Here is a 21,619-nt window from a genome sequence, read left to right on the forward strand (position 1 = left end):
GTTTTTATGGTTTTAGATCTAACATTTAAGTCTCTAATCCATCTTGAATTAATTTTCATGTAAGGAGTAAGGAAAGGATCCAGTTTCAGCTTTCTACTTATGGCTAGCCAATTTTCCCAGCACCATTTATTAAATAGGGAATCCTTTCCCCATTTCTGGTTTTTCTCAGGTTGGTCAAAGATCAGATGGCTGTAGATGTGTGGCATTATTTTGGAGGCCTCTGATCTGTTCCATTGGTCTATATCTCTGCTTTGGTACCAGTACCATGCTGTTTTGGTTACTGTAGCCTTGTAGTATAGTTTGAAGTCAGGTAGCATGATGCCTCCAGCTTTGTTCTTTTGACTTAGGATTGTCTTGGCAATGTGAGCTCTTTTTTGGTTCCATAAGAACTTTAAAGCAGTTTTTTCCAATTCTGTGAAGAAAGTCATTGGTAGCTTGATGGGAATGGCATTGAATCTATAAATAACCTTGGGCAGTATGGTCATTTTCACAATATTGATTCTTCCTATCCATGAGCATGGTATGTTCTTCCATTTGTTTGTGTCCTCTTTTATTTCACTGAGCAATGGTTTGTAGTTCTCCTTGAAGAGGTCCTTTACATCCCTTGTAAGTTGGATTCCTACATATTTTATTCTCTTTGAAGCAATTGTGAATGGAAGTTCATTCATGATTTGGCTCTCTGTTTGTCTGTTACTGATGTATAAGAATGCTTGTGATTTCTGCACATTAATTTTGTATCCTGTGACTTTGCTGAAGTTGCTTATCAGCTTAAGGAGATTCTGGGCTGAGACGATGGGGTTTTCTAAATATACAATCATGTCATCTGCAAACAGGGACAATTTGACTTCTTCTTTTCCTAACTGAATACCCTTGATTTCTTTCTCTTGCCTGATTGCCCTAGCCAGAACTTCCAACACTATGTTGAATAGGAGTGGTGAGAGATGGTATCCCTGTCTTATGCCAGTTTTCAAGGGAATGCTTCCAGTTTTTGCCCATTCAGTATGATATTGGCTGTGGGTTTGTCATAAATAACTCTTATTATTTTGAGGTACATTCCATCAATACCGAATTTATTGATAGCTTTTAGCATGAAGGGCTGTTGAATTTTGTCAAAGGCCTTTTCTGCATCTATTGAAATAGTCATGTGGTTTCTGTCTTTGGTTCTGTTTATATGCTGGATTACGTTTATTGATTTGCACATGTTGAACCAGCCTTGCATCCCAGGGATGGAGCCCACTTGATCATGGTGGATGAGCTTTTTGATGTGCTGCTGGATTTGGTTTGCCAGTATTTTATTGAGGATTTTTGCATCGATGTTCATCAGGGATATTGATCTAAAATTCTCTTTTTTTGTTGTGTCTCTTCCAGGCTTTGGTATCAGAATGATGTTGGCCTCATAAAATGAGTTAGGAAGGATTCTCTCTTTTTCTATTAATAGGAATAGTTTCAGAAAGAATGGTACCAGCTCCTCCCTGTACCTCTGGTAGAATTCGGCTGTGAATCTGTCTGGTCCTGGACTTTTTTTGGTTGGTAGGCTATTAATTATTGCCTCAATTTCAGAGCCTGCTATTGGTCTATTCAGGGATTCAACTTCTTCCTGGTTTAGTCTTGGGAGAGTGTAAGTGTCCAGGAAATTATCCATTTCTTCTAGGTTTTCTAATTTATTTGCGTAGAGGTGTTTATAGTATTCTCTGATGGTAGTTTGTATTTCTGTGGGGTTGGTGGTGATATCTCCTTTATCATTTTTTATTGAGTCTACTTGATTCTTCTCTCTTTTCTTCTTTATTAGTCTTGCTAGTGGTCTATCAAATTTGTTGATCTTTTCAAAAACCCAGCTCCTGGATTCACTGATTTTTTGGAGGGTTTTTTGTGTCTCTATCTCCTTCGGTTCTGCTCTGATCTTAGTTATTTCTTGCCTTCTGCTAGCTTTTGAATGTGTTTACTCTTGCTTCTCTAGTTCTTTTCATTGTGATGTTAGGGTGTCAATTTTAGATCTTTCCTGATTTGTCTTGTGGGCATTTAGTGCTATAAATTTCCCTCTACACACTGCTTTAAATGTGTCCCAGAGATTCTGGTATGTTGTATCTTTGTTCTCACTGGTTTCAAAGAACATCTTTATTTCTGCCTTCATTTCGTTATGTACCCAGTAGTCATTGAGGAGTAGGTTGTTCAGTTTCCATGTAGTTGAGCGGTTTTGATTGATTTTCTTAGTCCTGAGTTCTAGTTTGATTGCACTGTGGTCTGAGAGATAGTTTGTTATAATTTCTGTTCTTGTACATTTGCTGAGGAGTGCTTTATTTCCAACTATGTGGCCAATTTTAGAATAAGTGTGATGTGGTGCTGAGAAGAATGTATATTCTTTTGATTTGGGGTGGAGAGTTCTGTAGATGTCTATGAGACCCGCTTGGTGCAGAGTTGAGTTCAATTCCTGGATATCCTGTTAACTTTCTGTCTTGTTGATCTGTCTAATGTTGACAGCGGGGTGTTGAAGTCTCCCATTATTATTGTATGGGAGTCTAAGTCTCTTTGTAAGTCTCTGAGGACTTGCTTTATGAATCTGGGTGCTCCTGTATTGGGTGCATATATATTTAGGACAGTTAGCTCTTCCTGTTGAATTGATCCCTTTACCAATATGTAATGGCCTTCTTTGTCTCTTTTGATCTCTTATGGTTTAAAGTCTGTTTTATCAGAGACTAGGATTGCAACCCCTGCTTTTTTTTTTGTTCTCCCTTTGCTTGGTAGATCTTCCTCCATCCCTTCATTTAGAGCCTATGTGTGTCTCTGCATGTGAGATGGGTCTCCTGAATACAGCAAACTGATGGGTCTTGACTCTTTATTCAATTTGCCAGTCTGTGTCTTTTAATTGGACCATTTAGTCCATTTATGTTTAAGGTTAATATTGTTATGTGTGAACTTGATCCTGTCATTGTGATAATAGCTGGTTATTTTGCTCATTAGTTGATGCAGTTTCTTCCTAGCCTCGATGGACTTTACATTTTGCCATATTTTTGCAGTGGCTGGTACTGGTTGTTCCTTTCCATGTTTAGTGCTTCCTTCAGGATCTCTGTATGGCAGGCCTGGTTGCTTGTCTGTAAAGGTTTTATTTCTCCTCCACTGAGGAAACTTAGTTTGGCTGGATATGAAATTCTGGGTTGAAAATTATTTTCTTTAAGTATGTTGAATATTGGCCCCCATGCTCTTCTGGCTTGGAGAGTTTCTGCCGAGTGGTCTGCTGTTAGTCTGACGGGCTTCCCTTTATGGGTAACCCGACCTTTCTCTCTGGGTGCCCTTAACATTTTTTCCTTCATTTCAACTTTGGTGAATCTGACAATTATGTGTCTTGGAGTTGCTCTTCTCGAGGAGTATCTCTGTGGCATTCTCTGTATTTCCTGAATTTGAATGTTGGCCTGCCTTACTAGGTTGGGGAAGTTCTCCTGGATGATATCTTGACGAGTGTTTTCCAACTTGGTTCCATTTTCCCCCTCACTTTCAGGGACACCAATCAGATGTAGATTTGGTCTTTTCACATAATCCCATATTTCTTGGAGGCTTTGTTCATTTCTTTTTCCTTTTTTTTCTCTAGACTTCTCTTCTCGCTTCATTTCATTCATTTGATCTTCGATCATTGATACTCTTTCTTCCAGTTGATCAAGTCAGTTAATGAAGCTTGTGCATTTGTCACGTGTTTTTACTTCTGTCAGTTCGTTTATGGCCTTCTCTGCATTGATTATTCTAGTTATCCATTCTTCCATTCTTTTTTCAAGATTTTTAGTTTCTTTGCTCTGGGTACGTAGTTCCTCCTTTAGCTCTGAGAAGTTTGCATCCAGCTTTGATCCGTTGCTGGTGATGAGCCGTGTTCCTTTGGAGGGGGAGATGTGCTCTGATTTTTTGAATTTCCAGCTTTTCTGCCCTGCTTTTTCCCCATCTTTGTGGTTTTATCTGCCTTTGGTCTTTGATGATGGTGACGTACTGATGGGGTTTTGGTGTGGGTGTCCTTTCTGTTTGTTAGTTTTCCTTCTAACAGTCAGGACCCTCAACTGTAGGTCTGTTGGAGATTGCTTGAGGTCCACTCCAGACCCTGTTTGCCTGGGTATCAGCAGCAGAGGCTGCAGAAGATAGCATATTGCTGAACAGCAAGTGCTGCTGTCTGATTCTTGCTCTGGAAGCTTTGTCTCAGGGGTGTACCCTGCCATGTGAGGTGTGAGGTGTATGGTCTGCACCCGTCTTCTCTGTCACTCACGCTGGGAGCTGGAGGCTGGAGCTGTTCCTATTCGGCCATCTTGCTGATCCAATTGTTTAATCACTTTTTAATAAAAGACTGTTTTTTATCCACTAAATTAACTTTTCATTTTTGTCGGAAAATCAATCACATTTGTGCAGGTATATTTCTGGTCTCTCTATTGTGTCCGATTAATGTATGTATTTATATGTTTTCTATTATCACACTGTCTTTATTACAGTAGCTTTACAGTAAGTCTTGAAATCAGATAGTGTGAGTCCTCTTCTTTTACAAAATTGCTTTGGTATTCTAATTCCTTTGTATTACACTGTGAATTTTAGAGTCAGCTTGTTGATATCTACAAAAAAACCTGCTGAGATTTTGATTGGAAAATTCATTTATGCACATTGGAAAATCCTCCAAATTCTATTTTCAAAATAAAACACTTGAAAAAATATTCACTGCATATATGATACAAATGACCAATATTAGTAAAATATGGAGTATTATTTGATATCATTAAAAATAAATATAAATCCCATTGGGATAATTGGCAAAGGCTTGTGAGAGCTTTTCACAAAAAAGTCCTGATGACCTCTAAATTTAAAAATTAAGAGACTCAACATAATTAGGAATCAAAAACTTTTACTTTATAATGGTCATCTGAAAATATAAAGCTTTGGGAAACAATATAGAATATTGACAAAGCATCACTGTTAAGGCCTTATTGAACTTTGAGTATACCCCACTGTCCAATTATCTGTGAGGATTTAGGCAAACTGCTGAAACTTTACTGATGTTCAGGTACTTCATCAACAAAGTAGACATAGAGTCTGGCACATTGTAAACACTCAGTGTAGGCTATCATAAATACATTCAACACTGATGAGGATGTGGAGAAATGGACCATATCATACTACAGAGATGGGCTAAGAATTTGGTTCAACTTTTCTAGGTGACTATTTGTCATTATGTATCATAAAATCTTAAAAGTCTGCATACTCTCTGACTTAGGAATTCCAAATATAAAAAAAAAATTAAGGCAATAATTATGAACACAAAGCAATGTGTACAAATATGTTTATTGAGATAATATTTAAAGTAATAAAATGGGAAACATTTGCATGTCCAAAAATGAGGAAGTCATTAAATAAATTATTAAATATCTATGCAAAGTAAACCTTCTGAGGTATTAAATAAAGGTGTTTTCACAGCATATTTTATTATTAAGGAGCTACCTGAAATGTACATATAAGTGAAAAATAAGTTTATGAAAGTAGTATTTAAAGTATGATGTTATTTGTACTTTTTTTTTTTTTTTTTTTTTTTAGACAGAGGCTCCCTCTGTTGCCCAGGCTGGAGTGCAGTGGCATGATCTCAGCTCACTGCAAGCTCTGCATCCCAGGTTCATGCCATTCTCCTGCCTCAGCCTCCCAAGTAGCTGGGACTACAGGTGCCCACCACCATGTCCAGCTAATTTTTTGTATTTTCAGTAGAGATGGGGTCTCACCGTGTTAGCCAGGATGGTCTCGATCTCCTGACCTCATGATCCGTCCTCCTCGGCCTCCCAAAGTGCTGGGATTACAGGCATGAGCCACTGTGCCCAGCCACTATTTGTACTCTTAAATGTTGTATGTGCATGTAAGAAAGGATGATTATATATGTACACGCATATAAATGTCACACACACGTGCATAAATTAAAAGCGGTATGTCTGGATGGTTGGATACAGATTAGATTTATTGCCTTCTTGGTATTTTTCAGTAGGTTCTAAATTTCCTGAAAACATCTAATTATTATTTTTAAAAATATGTAAAGTATAGAATATGAAAGGATGGACAATCGTAAACAACATAAAGAGATAAATGGCCAACTACTTAAAGTATGTTTATTTCATAGATGACAGCAGAGTTTGAGTAGCCTTATTATTTAAGGACATCCACAAATTAATGATAAGATCAACAAGACCCCAGTAGAAAAATGGGCTAAAAGAAATGATAGGGCAATAGAAAGAGAGAGAGAGAGAGAGAGATTAGAGAAAGAAAGAGAAAAGAGAGAGAGAAAGGAGAGGGAGTGGAGGAAGAGCTAATAAACTATTTATACTAAACAATAGTCAAAGAAATGGAAATAAAATGATATAATATTATGTCTATCAAATTAGCAAAGTTATTTTTTTACGTATTTGTTTCACCATCATATACTGTTGATAGAAATGTTAAGTCCTTTGCCTATCTTTTAATCAGGTTATTTGTTTTTTAGCTATTGAGTTTTTTGAGTTCCTTATATATTTTGAATATTAACTCCCTATCAGATGTTTTGATTGCAAATATTTTCTCCTAATTTGCAGATTGTTTCTTCATCCTATTAATTGCTTCTTTTGCTGTGCAAAACTTGTTAGTTTGGTATAATTCTCTTTGTCTACTTTTGCTTTTATTGCTTGATCTTTTAGAATGAAATCCAAAAAATCATCGCCTAGACCAGTGTCATGTAGTGTTTTCCTATGCTTTCTTCTAGTACAGTTACTGTTTCAGGTCTTAGGTTTAAGTCTTTAATCCATTTTGAGTTGACTTTTGTAACAAATATGAGATAAAAGGATAAAGGTTGTTTCATGTTTCTGTGTGTGGATATCCAGTTTTCTCAACACCCTTTGTTGAAGAGACTGTCTATTCCCCATTGTGTGCTCTTGGCAGCTTTGTGAAATATTAATTGATCATAGATTTTTAAATTCATTTCTCGTTTCTCTATTTTATTCCATTGGTCAATTTTTTCCATTTTTATATTAGTATCATACTGTTTTTACTATTATTTCTTTGTAATATACTTTGAAGTCAGGTAGTGATGGCAGCAGCGGGTCATCTGTAGTGACCGCTGCTATCATGCCAGCTGCAGCAGGGAGGTGCAGCTGGGCCTGCATGCTCCATGGGTCCTGCAGGAGCTGGGGACAAATGCAAACCCCATTCCTTCCAAGTTTGGGCAGGAGCTCCCCGGGTGCCACTGCAGCTACTCAAGCCATAGTTGTGGACCCAGCCATCCCAGTTCTCTTGGGGCGAGTCTTCTGGATGCAGCTGCAGCCGCCCAAACCACGGCTGTGGGCCCAAGCGTCCCTGCACTCTTGGGGGCCTGGGAAGGCCTCCCCACCCTCACAGGCTCAGAAATGCCTGCTCCCACTGCTTGGCTTCTCCCTGTTGTCTCTGCCCACTCCAATCTTGGAGCAAAGTCGGGGCCGAGCTCAGGTGCTGTCACAGCCCATTCAGGTGTGTACATGCTTGGGCGGAATTGACACACCAGTCCTCTGCTGCCTCGGTTCTCTCCAGACTTTGGGCACTGACAAGCAGAGGAGGGAAACTGATGAGGTGTTGAGGGCAGCTTTGTGCTGTCCTGCAGGTGCCCATTAACACCTACAGCACCATGACACCCCAAGGATCCTGTTAGCAGTAGTGTGATGTCTCTAGCTTTGTTTTGTTTTGTTTTTGTTGTTCAAGATTATCTTGGCTATTTGTTTTTTGGGTGTGTGTGGTTCCTTATGAATTTTGGAATTTTTTTTTCCTTTTTCTGTGAAAAGTGACAGCAGCAGGAGGTAGACAGGTTCCTGGGCAGAAGAGGGTGGATCTCCAGTGAAGCCCCACCTTTAGGCCAGGGAGGCCTGAAGGCTGGGGGACAGGCTGCCAGTCCCATGGACCAGAGTGCCTTTTCTGTGCCACCCTATGGCCTCCCATGGACCAGTCAGCATGCACTTCCCCCACTCTGAGGCCCATAAAGCCGAGGTCTCAGATGACAGAATGACCTGCCTGTAGAGAGAAGCAAGCCACTCCAGGGCCTACTATCTGCTGAGAGCGGAACACTAGATGCAATGACCTATCTGGCAGAGAGGAGCTAGCCACTCCAGGGCCTCTTCTGAGCTATTCTATCACTCAGTAAAACTCCTTTTTGCCCTGTTCATGTTCCACGTGTCCATGTATCACATTCTTCCTGGACACAGGACAAGAACTTAGGACCCACAGAATGGCGGATCTAGAAGATCTGTAACACAAACAGGGATAAAACATTCCCCTTCTTAACCATGTTGCAGGCAAAGAGAAGCAGAGAAGAACTGCAGCCCTTCAGGAAGCCTAGACCTGGGAGCTCACAGAGCCAGGACTGTGACTCCCTCTTTGGGGCCCTGTGGTTCCTGGAATCTCCAAGCTTCTGAGCACCATCACATTCCCAGTACCAGTTGGGGAAGCTACTTACAGTGTGCCTGGTCCAGCTATAACTTTGCAGAGAGCTGGTGCCTATGCCGGCACCTGGAACTGCTCCCCAATTGCAGCAGCCAGTGTCTGACTGCACAGTGGCTGGACCCCTTGCTCGCTCACACACCCCTCACCACTCCACCTCTGACTCATCCTTGGCAGACATGGGATCCAGGTTGGCAGCATGTGCCGAGTGCAGCCTGCCAGGTTGAGTGGATGGAATGAGCTCAATGGGCTCAAACAAAAATCAGGCAAAGGCACTACTGGCCACAGAGGTTTCTGTCCAGAAAAGTGACACCCCAAGGATCCTGTTAACAGTAGTGTGATGTCTCCAGCTTTGTTTTCTTTTGTTATTGTTGTTCAGGATTGTCTTGGCTATTTGGTTTTTGGGTGTGTGTGGTTCCTTATGAATTTTGGAATTTTTTTTCCTATTTCTGTGAAAAGTGACATTAGAATTTTTATTCCAATACAAGGGATTGCATTAAATCTGTAGATCTCTTTGGGCAGTATGGAAATTTTTAACAATATTTATTCTTCCAATCTATACTATTCTAGAAAAGTTGAACATAAGGTATCTTCTCATTTACTTGTGTCCTCAATTTCTTTCCTCAATGTATTACAGTTTTCAGTGCACAGATCTTTTATCTCCTTGGTTAATTTATTCTTAACTGTTTTTGGCACTATTATAATTGAGATTGTTTTCTTGATTTGTTTTTTGAATAGTCTATAAGAATGCTACTAATTTTTGAGTGTTGATCTTTTATCCTATAACTTTACTGTATTTGTTTACCAGGTTTAGTAGTTTTTTGGTGGAGGCTTTAGAGTTTTCTGTGTCATCAGCAAACAGCAACAGTTTCACTACTTCCTTTCCTATTTGGATGCCTTTTATTTCTTGTCTTGCCTAACTGTTCTGGCAAAAACCATCATATTATTTGAATAAAGTGGCATGAGTGAAAATCCTTGTTTTGTTTCTGATCTTAGAGAACAAGTTTGCAACTTTTTACCATTAAATATGATGTTAGCTGTGGGCTTTTTATATATGGCCTGTATTGTGTTATGTACATTGTACATGTATTTTCTATGGTGTACATTCCTTCCATACCTAATTCATTGAGTTTTTATCCTGAATAGACATTTCTTAAGGAAGACAGAAAAATGGCCAACAAGCATATGAAAAAGTGTTCTACATTATTAATCATTTTAAAAGTGCAAAAAAATGAATGCAAACTAAAATCACAATGAGATATTACCTCACACCAGTCAGAATGGCTAATATCAAAAAAATAAAAGGTAACAAGTGTTGGCGAGGTGGTTAAGAAGATGTAACACTTTTACACTGTTGGTGTGAATATAAATTAGTGCAGTGATTATGAAGAACTGTATGGAGGTTTCCCAAAACATTAAATCTTTTTCTGCCACTGTGCCGTGTTCACCCTCTCAGTTAGAAGTCGCCAGTCATCTAAATTAGAAACTACAAAATAGCTGAGATTATTCCCTCTTACTTACCAGTCACTTACAGAAAATCACTACCAAATTCTATTGGTTTCTTTCCTCATCTTACTACTCATCCCCTCCTGGGAGCTGTGTCTTTACTGCCACCACATTAATTCTGTTATTCTTTGTCTCTCAGCTGGATATAGATATAGGCCACCATGAGTTTCCCTGGTAATATTTGCATATCTTCAAATCCATTCCCAATACAGCTGCCTAGAGGCTAATCCAAAACAAATACCTGATCATGAACTTCACTCACCCTCTTAAATTTCTTCAAAGATTTTCCATACCTTGATAAGATCAAAGCTACTTTTAAAAATTACCTGCCTTCCCCATTCTTCTTCAACATCAGTGCTCCATCTCTGATTCTACATTTCGTTAGTCCAGAACATTTCCTTTATAATCACCCTCTTGTCTTCGCACCATTTTGCTTTTACATAAATTGCTTGTACTGGTTGGAATGTTCTTCTATTCATTCTCTTCCTCCTTTTTTTGTGTTACTAGCACCTGTTTATACTTAAAGGCTTGGCTCTAGGGTCTCCTTCTCCAGACAGTCTTTTCTGAGCTCTTTCCATGTTTAACACTGTTTACTGTTAATCACATAAATGACAACTTTATTGAAATTATCTATGTACATGCTATCCTCGCCTCTATACCAGTGAACTCCAAAGCAGAATGCATGTCACTGATGGAATGAGCCAAAAGATCTTTGGAGGTTAATTTTAAAATATCAATATTTATCTTTATGTTGTATTATCATCTCTAACTTCTATGTTTATGCATAATGCAAGTTATATAATATGCTTCTTGATATGGTTTGGCTCTGTGTCCCCACCTAAATCTCATCTTGAAGCTCCCATAATTCCCATGTGTTATGGGAGGGACCCAGGGGGAGATAATTGAATCATGGGGGTGGGTCTTTCCTGTGATCATCTCATGATAGTGAATAAGTCTCACTAGATCTGATGGTTTTAAAAATGAGAGTTTTCCTGCACAAGTTCTCTGTTTGCCTACCTCCACCCATGTAAGATGTGACTTGCCCCTCTTTGCCTTCCACCAAGATTGTGAGGCTTCCCCAGCCATGTAAAACTGTAAGTCCATTGAACCTCTTTCTTTTGTAAATTGCCTAGTCCTCGGGTATGTCTTTATCAGCAGTGTGATTTAAAAGTGTAAAACTGATTATTATAGTAAATTGGTACCAGTAGAGTGCGGTACTGCTGAAAAGATACCCACAAATATGGAAGGAACTTTGGAACTGGGTAACAGGCAGACATTGGAACAGTTTGGAGGGCTCAGAAGAAGACAGGAAAATGTGGGAAAGTTTGGAACTTCATGGAGACTTGTTGAATGGCTTTGACTAAAATGCTGATAATTGTGTGGACAGTGAAATCCAGGCTGAGTAGGTTCCAGATGGACATGAGGAATTTGTTGGGAACTAGAGCAAAGGTGGCTCTTGTTATGTTTTAGCAAAGCAGCTGGCATCATTTTGCCCCTGCTCTAGAGATTTGTGGAACTTTGAACTTGAGAGAGATGATTTAGGGTATCTGGCAGAAGAAATTCCTAAGCAGCAAAGCATTCAAGAGGTGACGTGGGTACTGTTAAAGGCATTCAGCTTTAAAAAGGAAGCAGAGCATAAAAGTTTGGAAAATTTGCAGACTGACAATGTGATAGAAAAGAAAATCCCATTTTCTGAGGAGAAATTCAAGCCAGCTGCAGAAATTTGCATAAGTAATGAGGAAACAAATGTTATTCACCAAGACAGTGGGAAAAATGTCTCCAAGGCATGTCAGCGACCTTCATGGCAGCCCTCTCATCACAGGCCCAAAAACCTAGGAGGAAAAAGTGGTTTCGTAGGCTGGTCCCAGGGTCCCCGTGCTGTGTGCAGCCTAGGGACTTGGTGCCCTGTGTCCCAGCCACTCCAGCCATGCCTGAAAGGGGCCAACATAGAGCTTAGACCATGCCTTCAGAGGGTTCAAGCCACAATCCATGACAGCTTCCATATGGTGTTGAGCCTGCCGGTGCACAGAAGCCAAGAATTGAGGTTTGGGAACCTCTGCCTAGATTTCAGAGGATGTATGGAGATGCCTGGAGGTCCAGGCAGAAGTTTGCTGCAGCAGTGGAACTCTCATGGAGAACCTTTGCTAGGGCAGTGTTGCAGGGAAATGTGGGGTCAGTGCCCCCAACAGAGTCCCTACTGGGGCCCCACCTAGTGGAATTGTGAGACGATGACTACCATCCTCCAGACCCCAGAATGGTAGATCCACTGACAGCTTGCACCATGCGCCTGGAAAAGCCACAGACACCCAACACCAGCCCATGAAAGTAGCCAGGAGAGAGGCCGTACCCTGCAGAGTCACAGGGACAGAGCTGCCCAAGATCATGGAAACTCACCTGTTTCATCACCGTGACCTGGATGTGAGACATGGAGTCAAAGGATATCATTTTAGAACTTTAAAATTTGCCTCCACTGGATTTCAGACTTGAATGGCCCCTGGAGCCCCTTTGTTTTGGCCAATGTCTCCCATGTGGAATGGCTGTATTCACCCAATGCCTGTACCCACATTGTATCTAGGAAGTAACTAATGTGCTTTTGATTTTACAGGTTCCTAGGCAGAAGGGACTTGCCTTATCTCAAATGAGACTTTGGACTGTGGACTTTTGAGTTAATTCTGAAATGAGTTCTGACTTTGGGGGAACTGTTGGGAAGACATAATTGGTTTTGAAATGTCAGGACATGAGATTTGGGAGGGGCTGGGGTGCAATGATATGGTTTGGCTGTGTCCCCACCCAAATCTCATATTGAATTCCCAGAGGGACCCTGTGGGAGGTAATTGCATCATGGCAGCAGGTCTTTCTTGTGCTGTTGTTATGATAGTGAATAAGTCTCATGAGATCTGGTGGTTTTAAAAACAGGAGTTTCCCTGCCCAAGCACTCATTCCCTCTTGCAACCACCAGGTAAGAAGTGCCTTTTGCCTTCTGCCTTGATTGTGAGGCCTCCCCAACCACGTGGAATTGTGCGTCCATTAAACCTATTTTTCTTCCCAGTCTCAGGTACGTCTTTATTGGCAGCATGAAAATGAACTAATTCACTTGTATACTAATACATGATGTTATGTATAAATATATATACACACATGCATAGGAGTGCATGCAGAAACTTTTTTTTTTCAACCTAGAGTGGATATGTGATTTAAAATTTAAAATGCTGGAAGATCATTGCTCTGAAGTGTTTCAAGGGCAAGAAATATGCCTTATTCATTCAGAACATATAGCATAGTGTTGGGCACACAGGGACTTTGTTGAATTTAACCAAAATTAAAATTTTAGCAAACTCCTATTCCTGTCTATAAAGGTATTTGTGAAGTGTTTAAAGATTTGGATTAGGAGAGAAAATTTCTTGCCTACTAAACTTGATGTGTATGAGAGTTCTGAGAGAGAACTGAGAAAGAAATGGAAAGTAATAGAGAAGAAAATTAATGCTAAGAAAACTTTCAAGATTGCAAATGTTTTTAAAAATCATGAGGAATGCAGTTTTAACAGATGTATCTCTGTAGTTTGCCAAATGTTGCTAAAATGCAACATTGTCATAGACTAGAAGATCTATGAAGATATAAAAGGAAGTAGTTATTTTTAAAGCAAATGAAATTTTGAACGTAAAGTGTGTTGAACGTAAAGTATGTTTGGTAGCCTCAATTCTCCAATTCAGAACTACAAAAGTCCTTTTAAAATTTGCTTTATAAGGAGCTGCCACAATTTATATAGTATTTATATATGCCTTGAGATATCTGTCAATCAGTTTCAATTACTAATCTGATAGAAGGGGCCAGAAGTCTAAACCAGAGGAAATTCCAATGAAATAAGTGTGATTATTATATAGCAAATAGCTCTCCCAATTTTAATAAAATTGTAACTCTAGTTCTTTACAATTCCAGATGAAGAATGCAGACAAAAATGTAAGGAAAAGTCATCTTTATGACTTGTATAAGGATGAATGGATACACAAATGAATAAAATATTTATAAGCTATATGTATTTTAGTGTTGTTTTCAGGGTAGAGTTGAATGTATTATTTGCATACAATATGAGACAGTTGGAAAGGAATTTTTCCTCTAATTAGTTTTTTTAAAAAAGTCTTCATGAATATGGTGAATTTAGGAGCCTCTCTAGAATTTTTTTCTTATAAAATATAATATTCCTATCTTTTCCTGCTGCTTCTTTATTTTAAGCACAGCTGATTCCAATTTAGTTGTTTCTTTAGATTTTTAACATCAAGCCGAAATAAATATCTAAAAATTTGTGTTACTCTTGGACAATTCTTTCCTACTCTAAGGCATACATTTCCTGAAACAAAATTATTTTTATATCACTCATGATTACCTTTAAAAATCAAAAGAAGTAAATGTATAGTATGAGAGATTTCTCATTAAGAAAAAAATAAAAATTAAGGTATGGTACTGTAATTTAGAACATTTAAAATAATTCCTTAAAATTCTTATTTTCCCTGAAATGACTTTTCAAGGCAGGATAATATGGTATATTTCAAATGTGAACATTTGAGAAATTTTCTTCAAAAGAGGTTTGATTTCCAATTGTCAACATTGTATAACTTTTTTTACATCCAGTAGAGTTGGTAGATTCAACATTTCTGTTAAATAGAAATCGAAAGTATTGAAAAAATGCCTGCAGTTTTATGCCTCATTTCATGTGTAGGTGTTTCATTTTTTAATTCACTGAAGAAAAAAAAGATGGCATGAATAACAGTTGTAAATACAAAAGTTCAATTAGAATAACAACTCATTTTCAAACTCACTTTCCTAATCCTCATCACCCCCCAAACTTGAATTGATAGAGGAGCTATTCTGCTTTGAAATCCAATCCTCCATTGACACTGTAGCAATGGGAATCCCTTACTTAGCCATCTTTACTGACAATCTCATAAGGTTAAAGGACATAACAAATGCTAAGAGAAGTCAAGCTGCTCCATGCTCACATTGTGTGCTCTGTGTTGAAACTTCCAGAGGTTTATTGATGCAGTGGGACTAGAAAAATGAGAGCAGAACCAATTTTCTCCATGGCCTTCACCCTTTCTCACAGACCATAAGATAACCACTGTTATCAAAAGGACACAAGAATTTTTCTCTTCTGTTTTTTGTCAAGCTAAAATAATGATATTTCTTTTATTCTATTCAAGGATGCTTTGGTAGGTTCAATATAAACCTTAGCAGAATATTGCTTACATTTAAGACAAGTAGTGTATTTTCATATTTCTTCTCTGTTACTAATATAGGAATAGTAAGGGTATTAAAATAATCTTGTATGTAAGTTTGAAGGCTTTCTAGCAAGTTGATAAGTGGAAGAAAACTGTTTTTATAAATGGGGAAAATATAAGACAATGAATTTTACTGTTTTCAACGTATCTGTTATAGAAGATTTGTATTGATAAAAATTAATACAACATATAATGAATCCTGTCTAGGAAACAATGAATTCTTCTCATAACTGTAAATCTTGAAGCGAAAGTAAAGAAAGAAAATAAGGTTAAAAAAAAAAATAAGATGTGTCCAGTGAAATTAATCATCTCATTAAAGGTTGTACTGCTTTCTCAAGTAAAGGAAATTCTGCGCTTTAGAAAATCAAAACTAGATGTATTCCATTAAGACAAGGGCTGAAAACTGACAACCTGAGAACTGAAGACGTGTTTGTTTTGGGCCTCATAGTATTTCCTAAAATTAAATTTGCTGAATTTCTACTATTTCCCATTTTTTACTCTGTGCTGATGCACATTTTTTGATATCTATCTGTTCCTGAATTCATCTGAGTTTGTGACATCTGCTTTAGAAAGTTGTTATTGTATGAGTTTAAAAAAGTTGAAAAGTGTGTAGGACAGATTCTTTTATATACTACTTGTGAACATGTAAATGCTTTACAGTATTTTTGGAATATGTTTAGAAATATTTGTTAAAACATTAATTCCTTTGAATCTTCCATATGTCTGCAGCCATTCTTCAGAAGGACTCATATGGGTGCATAAAGAATGTTCACTGACACATTGGTTGTGAGTAAAAAATTGAAAAAATTCTGAATATCTATCAATAAGGTGTTGATTTAATAAATTATCATAAATTCTTATGATGAAATATTATATAGCTCTTCAATAGAAAAAATAAAGTGGCTCTAATATACACTGACATGGAAAAACATCAAGTATATATTAAGTGAAAAAAGGAAATGGTGAAATATTTTCATGTTTCTTTAAAAAACAATCCCATGATGTTAAAATAATATCTTAGTACATTAATAATATAGATCAAACTGATAATAGAAGTTGTCCTTGATTGGATGGGATTATAGTGGGTTTCTTGTGTTCTAAACCTATATTTCTGTAACATTTAAAGTATTAAAGCAAGTATATATAATAATAATAAAAAGTATAAATGCAGATGTTTAAGTCACCAAAACTTTCTATAAAAAATTATCAGATGAGAAACCACTTTTCTAGATTATACTTGAGACTTGGCTTGGCTATTGATACTGTAAGAATAATGGTATATAATACAGTCCAAATTTAAACACTTGTTAGATTATGTTTACCAGTTTTTTGATGCTTTTTTGTTTTCTTATTTAAATAAAATGCATTTTTAGAGATATAGGTAAAATTGCTAAATATGACTCATTCTTAGGAAGAAGAAAAACACTTAAATATTTAGATACGTATTTTTCATAAACATAAGAAGAGAAATATTTGGAGCTTCATGAAAAGTAGTATGCTGGGGACTAGGTATATTCTAAATACTTTAGCTGCTGCTGCTTCTTTTTTTTTTTTTTAACCTACATTTTAAAACTCTGTAATAACCTGTTCTGGAAGGAAAAAAAGAACGTATTCCTTCTGGTGCTGGGAAGAAAACCTTGTCATCTCAGCCTTAATCACAAACTAGGCAGTGGGTTACAAAATAAGCTTGGTAAAATTTAGATGCCCTTTCCTTGTAGACCATTTGGTCTACAGATGGACAGATGATATACAAGATGGCCTTCCTGTCATCAAGGATAGAATCAAGAATGAGACAAGCTTACTTGCAGGGAAAGGAATTTGTGTGCTGGCCTTGGCAAATTTTATGTCTGACCTGATCACAATGACAGGTTTATTGCTATGATGAGAGAGAATAAAAACCTTGCTGGCCTAGAGAGGAACTTGAAAATGAGGAGGGGAACACGGCCTGGAAAATGAGATCATGGCTTGGACTATTGTCATCATTATCAATAGCAAACATATACTGAGAATCTGCTAGATGAAAGAAACTGAATTAAGTGTGGTGAGGCTGATGTTATAAAATCCACATGGGAAGCTGACAGTATGATATATGGTTACACTGTTGATTTAATGCCATATTTAGTCATTCTAGAAACACCAGAGTTAGTAGGATTTGAAAATTTCTGTTTCCCATGAAACAATGACTTCTCTTCTCAGAAAAATGTACAGAAAAGTTTGCATGTAAAATCAGAGGTCACTCATGCGTAGTTCCCTGGTTCTACTTTAAAATAATTTTCTTAACACTAGAGATATGAAGGACAGCCTGGTTTTGAACTCCAAGGTATATGCACATTTGTGTGCCAATAATATGCTTCCAAAACTGTTATAACTAAATCTCAACCAAATATTGTCAACACAACTTTTCTAAGCCTTTTTCAATTTAAATAGAATAGCGTCTTACGTATTCCATTTGTTATTAGTTCTGTATGCGCAGCCTCAGAGTTTGAAAATGCAGATTCGTTTGACCTCAAATTACTCTTGTTAACCTAATTGTAAATATTAACCAGGCTTAAACAAGTTTCTTCCAAGTGCATCTGTTTATGGTTTTTATTTCTTTCCTAAGAATCCATTTAACTAAGGTTTCCACAATGTTTCCATAAATTTCAGCTGAATATGGTTTTCACATGATTCTGCCTGTCAAGAAACATGCTAGTACTCAATGACAACGTAAAAACCACGCCTTATTTTTTAAAGTATTGGTTTTGTCAGGTGCCAAGTAAATAATGATGGTCTCTAAGATTTTTATATTATTCTAGGTGTTTATTGACCTTACCTTTATAAAATTACTTTTAGGATTTCTAGAGTGTGTAATGTTAAGCATGTGTCAAGTTCTTCAACTCAATGCAATGAACAGAAATGTATGTAAGATTTTTTTTTGAATTCTGACTCTGCCATGGAGAGCTACTTCTGGCAGAATCTGCTCATTCTTCCAAAAGTAATATTTAATCACAACCCACTATATGTGGTTCTTTCATGTGTGCCAGTTATTGAATACATTAAATGTTTTTTTTTTTTTTTTTTTTTTTTTGAGACGGAGTCTTGCTCTGTAGCCCGGGCTGGAGTGCAGTGGCCGGATCTCAGCTCACTGCAAGCTCCGCCTCCCGGGTTTACGCCATTCTCCTGCCTCAGCCTCCGGAGTAGCTGGGACTACAGGCGCCCGCCACCTCGCCCGGCTAGTTTTTTTTTGTATTTTTAGTAGAGACGGGGTTTCACCGTGTTAGCCAGGATGGTCTCGATCTCCTGACCTCGTGATCCGCCCGTCTCGGCCTCCCAAAGTGCTGGGATTACAGGCTTGAGCCACCGCGCCCGGCCTACATTAAATGTTATATTGCAGGATAGCAAGATTTTAAATTGTGTTTTCAGTTAAACAGATGAATAAAATCATATGGATTAGCATTAATTAATACATATTAAGATCTGCTGTAAGACCACATGCTGCACTGGCTATAGTCCTTGCTTCCATATTGTATCCTATGTATGGTATTCCCCAAAGGGAAATTGAAAACAGGATACATAAAACAAACACTCAAACAGGAAACTCTGCCTTCCCTTTCCTCCCTTTATCTCTCCAAAAGAACCATCCACAGCAGTCCAGATCTCTATTTTTTGCATCATTCTATTGTCTCTGCTGCCCAGGACAGAAGATAAGTCACCTTCTTTAAATGTCAAGAGAGAAGGATGGTGGTTAACAAAACCCAACTGTTACTGACAACTTCGTGCTGCTTTTTCATGTTTATGGCATAGGAAAAAGGAAGGGTGAAAGAAGTTACTGAATGCCAGTGGGTTTATGAATCCTGACCTGGCAAATACTGAGCTTTACAGATTTGTTGGTAAAGACATTCGGAGAGTGAACCACAGGGGACCTAAAGGCCCTTAATTCCAGGAACCTCACCTTGAATTTTCCAGATGAAAATATCCCTGCATCCTAGATATATAATGAAGGCTATTTATCTAATCTATCAAATCAATGTCATATTATAAGTAGCTCAAAGAAAAGGTTTTATTATCATCAATTAATATGTCAGTTTTATAAGTATAAATGGGAAAAATTATTATTACCTTTAAATTGATTTTTTAAGAATTATTAGCAATTATTCAGAGAGTAACACCTCCTGTCAGAGAGCTCACAATTTTTTAAAAAATTCATTTATGGTACATCAAAGAAATATCATTACATTGTTCACTCCAAACTTTCTTTTCTGTAATCGTGTCATTTTCAAGTTTTCATACTTTTCTCTTGCTTTTTCCCTTCTCCACACTCCCATTTCTATTTTCTTCTCTTCATATTGATCTTAGAGTTTCTTTACCTTACCTTAATTAAATTTATGACCTAGAATTACCACTTGCCTTCCATTTTTCTTTTTGATTTGTTCAATTCAGAAACATTTATTATCTACCATGTGCACAGGCACTGAGAATCTTAAATGAAGAAGAGATAGCCTCTGCTTGGTGAAACTCCTGAACTTTTTTTTCCCCTTCAGCTCCTGAGGACAGATGAGAAAAGTAAAACTGGAATGTTTGTGGATGAAGAAAGAGAACAGAGTTGGCCTGTATCTTTAGCGTTATTAACAAGGACCCACTGCTCCAGCAGTACCTTCAGCAGTTCACTGGTGGCTACAAGTCCTTAAAGAGGCAAGATTATTCATCCCATAACATAGGAATATCTGCATGTAAAAATACCTCTGAGAGAAATCCAGTTAAGCTCTTCTTATGTGCAATTCCCAAGACACTTTGTATAATTTCTTTTATTGTTTAATTATTATTATTACATACCACCCTGTCTCTAATTGTGCTGTTTTTCCCCCAAACCAGTAGGAAAGTGGGACAGGCCATTTTGAGACTCTAGGATTCTAATTTTCAGTGATACCTTCGTGACTTTCACTAGCTTTCTCCTTCTTTGAAGATTATATCTGCTTCCTCTCCTTTCCCATATACTTCATAAAGTAGCTAGGTACGTATTCTATAGCATTTGCCCAGCGTTCCCACTTCCATCCAGTCTCTCACAACTCATGGAGAAGAAAGGACATACCTCTTTCTTATTTCCATATGGACTGAAAGAGCCATTGTGTGGAATTGCTTTTGAAATGAATTATTGACATTTTCAATGGCATCTTCCCTAGTATCTTGCCTTGACATTTCTCCCACTTTTTTTCATAGTCATCTCCAGTAATAGAAATACATATTCTATTACCTTGCTTTCTGTTGAAGTGCCTTCTCCCCCTCTTAATTAAATAATGAAATGATTTATCTTTGCATTGAGTCTTGATATATTTTCTGGCATGTAGCAATACACTTGTGAATACTGTCTTAGAGATACACTTCTCACTTATGAAGGATCTTGCATTTTGCCATTGCTATGTACCTGTTTTAGTCAATTTTCAAGTAGTAAAAACTATGTTTAACATTTCTATCACTTCTTACTTGAGAATCACCACAAAACAGAGAGAGTTTTCTATTTTCCACATCTGGAAAAGAAATACTCCTAACGATAGCTCATGCTACAAGAAGCATGAGTTATTCTGGAATAGTGGATTGAAAAGGTACAATGTTATTTAAGCAACCAAGACAGGCTCAAAATTTTCATTGAGTCTTATCGTTTTTCTTTAAAATTTATGCAACCCTTTGCATTCAACTCCATAGTATGTTTATGATTGTTGTAATACAAGATGATATTTTGATTACTTAAAGCATTTTCTCTAAGTATTTTTAGTAAAACTGACAGATCAATATGGACTGTTTTTACTCTGTGGCTTCATGTAAGTCCATTATGCCTCCTCTGATAGGGAAGCAGGAATAGACAAGAATTTGCTTTTTCCTTCACTCTGCCCAACTAGTACAGTGAATTTTCTTGGCTAACCTACCTGATTTTCTTCCCAATCATATACACACCTACATTTCCCCTCATTCCAGAATGAACTGACTTTTTACCTGACAACATATAAAAGCTTCCTTTAATTTTTTTCCAATATTTGATTATTTTCCCCTAATGGCTATGTATTTTAAACATTTTTGCATAGCTCCTGTAGATGTTTTTGATGAAGAACTTAAAGAGAACAAAGGCTTTAGTCTGTTCCATAATTTACAGTGTGTCTTGAACAGCTGATGTATAAAAAGATGCTTAATAAATGCATTTTGATGATGACTTTTTAATTCATTTTCCACTCCTCTCTTTATGGGATCTTTTTATTTAAATTAACATGAATTCATATTTACACTCCAAGTGGCTGCCTGCTAGAGATATGGTTAACAATAAGCAAAAAGTCGGAAGTAAGAATAACAGTAATAATTGCTAGTATGAAAGTGTTATAAATTGTCAGAATTAATTTAATTCTGTGCCTGAGTTATTTTAATTTTCATGTGAGACTGAT

General features: G+C 37.4%; 1 protein-coding gene across 2 annotated transcripts in view; it reads left to right on the forward strand.

Annotated features, from left to right (window-relative positions):
* CSRNP3 (cysteine and serine rich nuclear protein 3) overlaps positions 1–21,619 on the forward strand; it is a 219,676-nt gene that overhangs the window by 50,934 nt on the left and 147,123 nt on the right. Inside the window, exon 4 of one of the 2 annotated variants that reach the window (XM_038001989.2) lies at positions 15,942–15,998. The exons of the other annotated variant lie outside the window; for it this stretch is intronic. The gene's annotated coding sequence lies outside the window, so the exon portion shown is untranslated. The remainder of the gene's footprint in view (positions 1–15,941; positions 15,999–21,619) is intronic. 2 annotated transcript variants of the gene reach the window in all.

Source organism: Chlorocebus sabaeus, chromosome 10 (assembly GCF_047675955.1).
Source record: "Chlorocebus sabaeus isolate Y175 chromosome 10, mChlSab1.0.hap1, whole genome shotgun sequence".
Taxonomy (NCBI): Eukaryota; Metazoa; Chordata; class Mammalia; order Primates; family Cercopithecidae; genus Chlorocebus; species Chlorocebus sabaeus.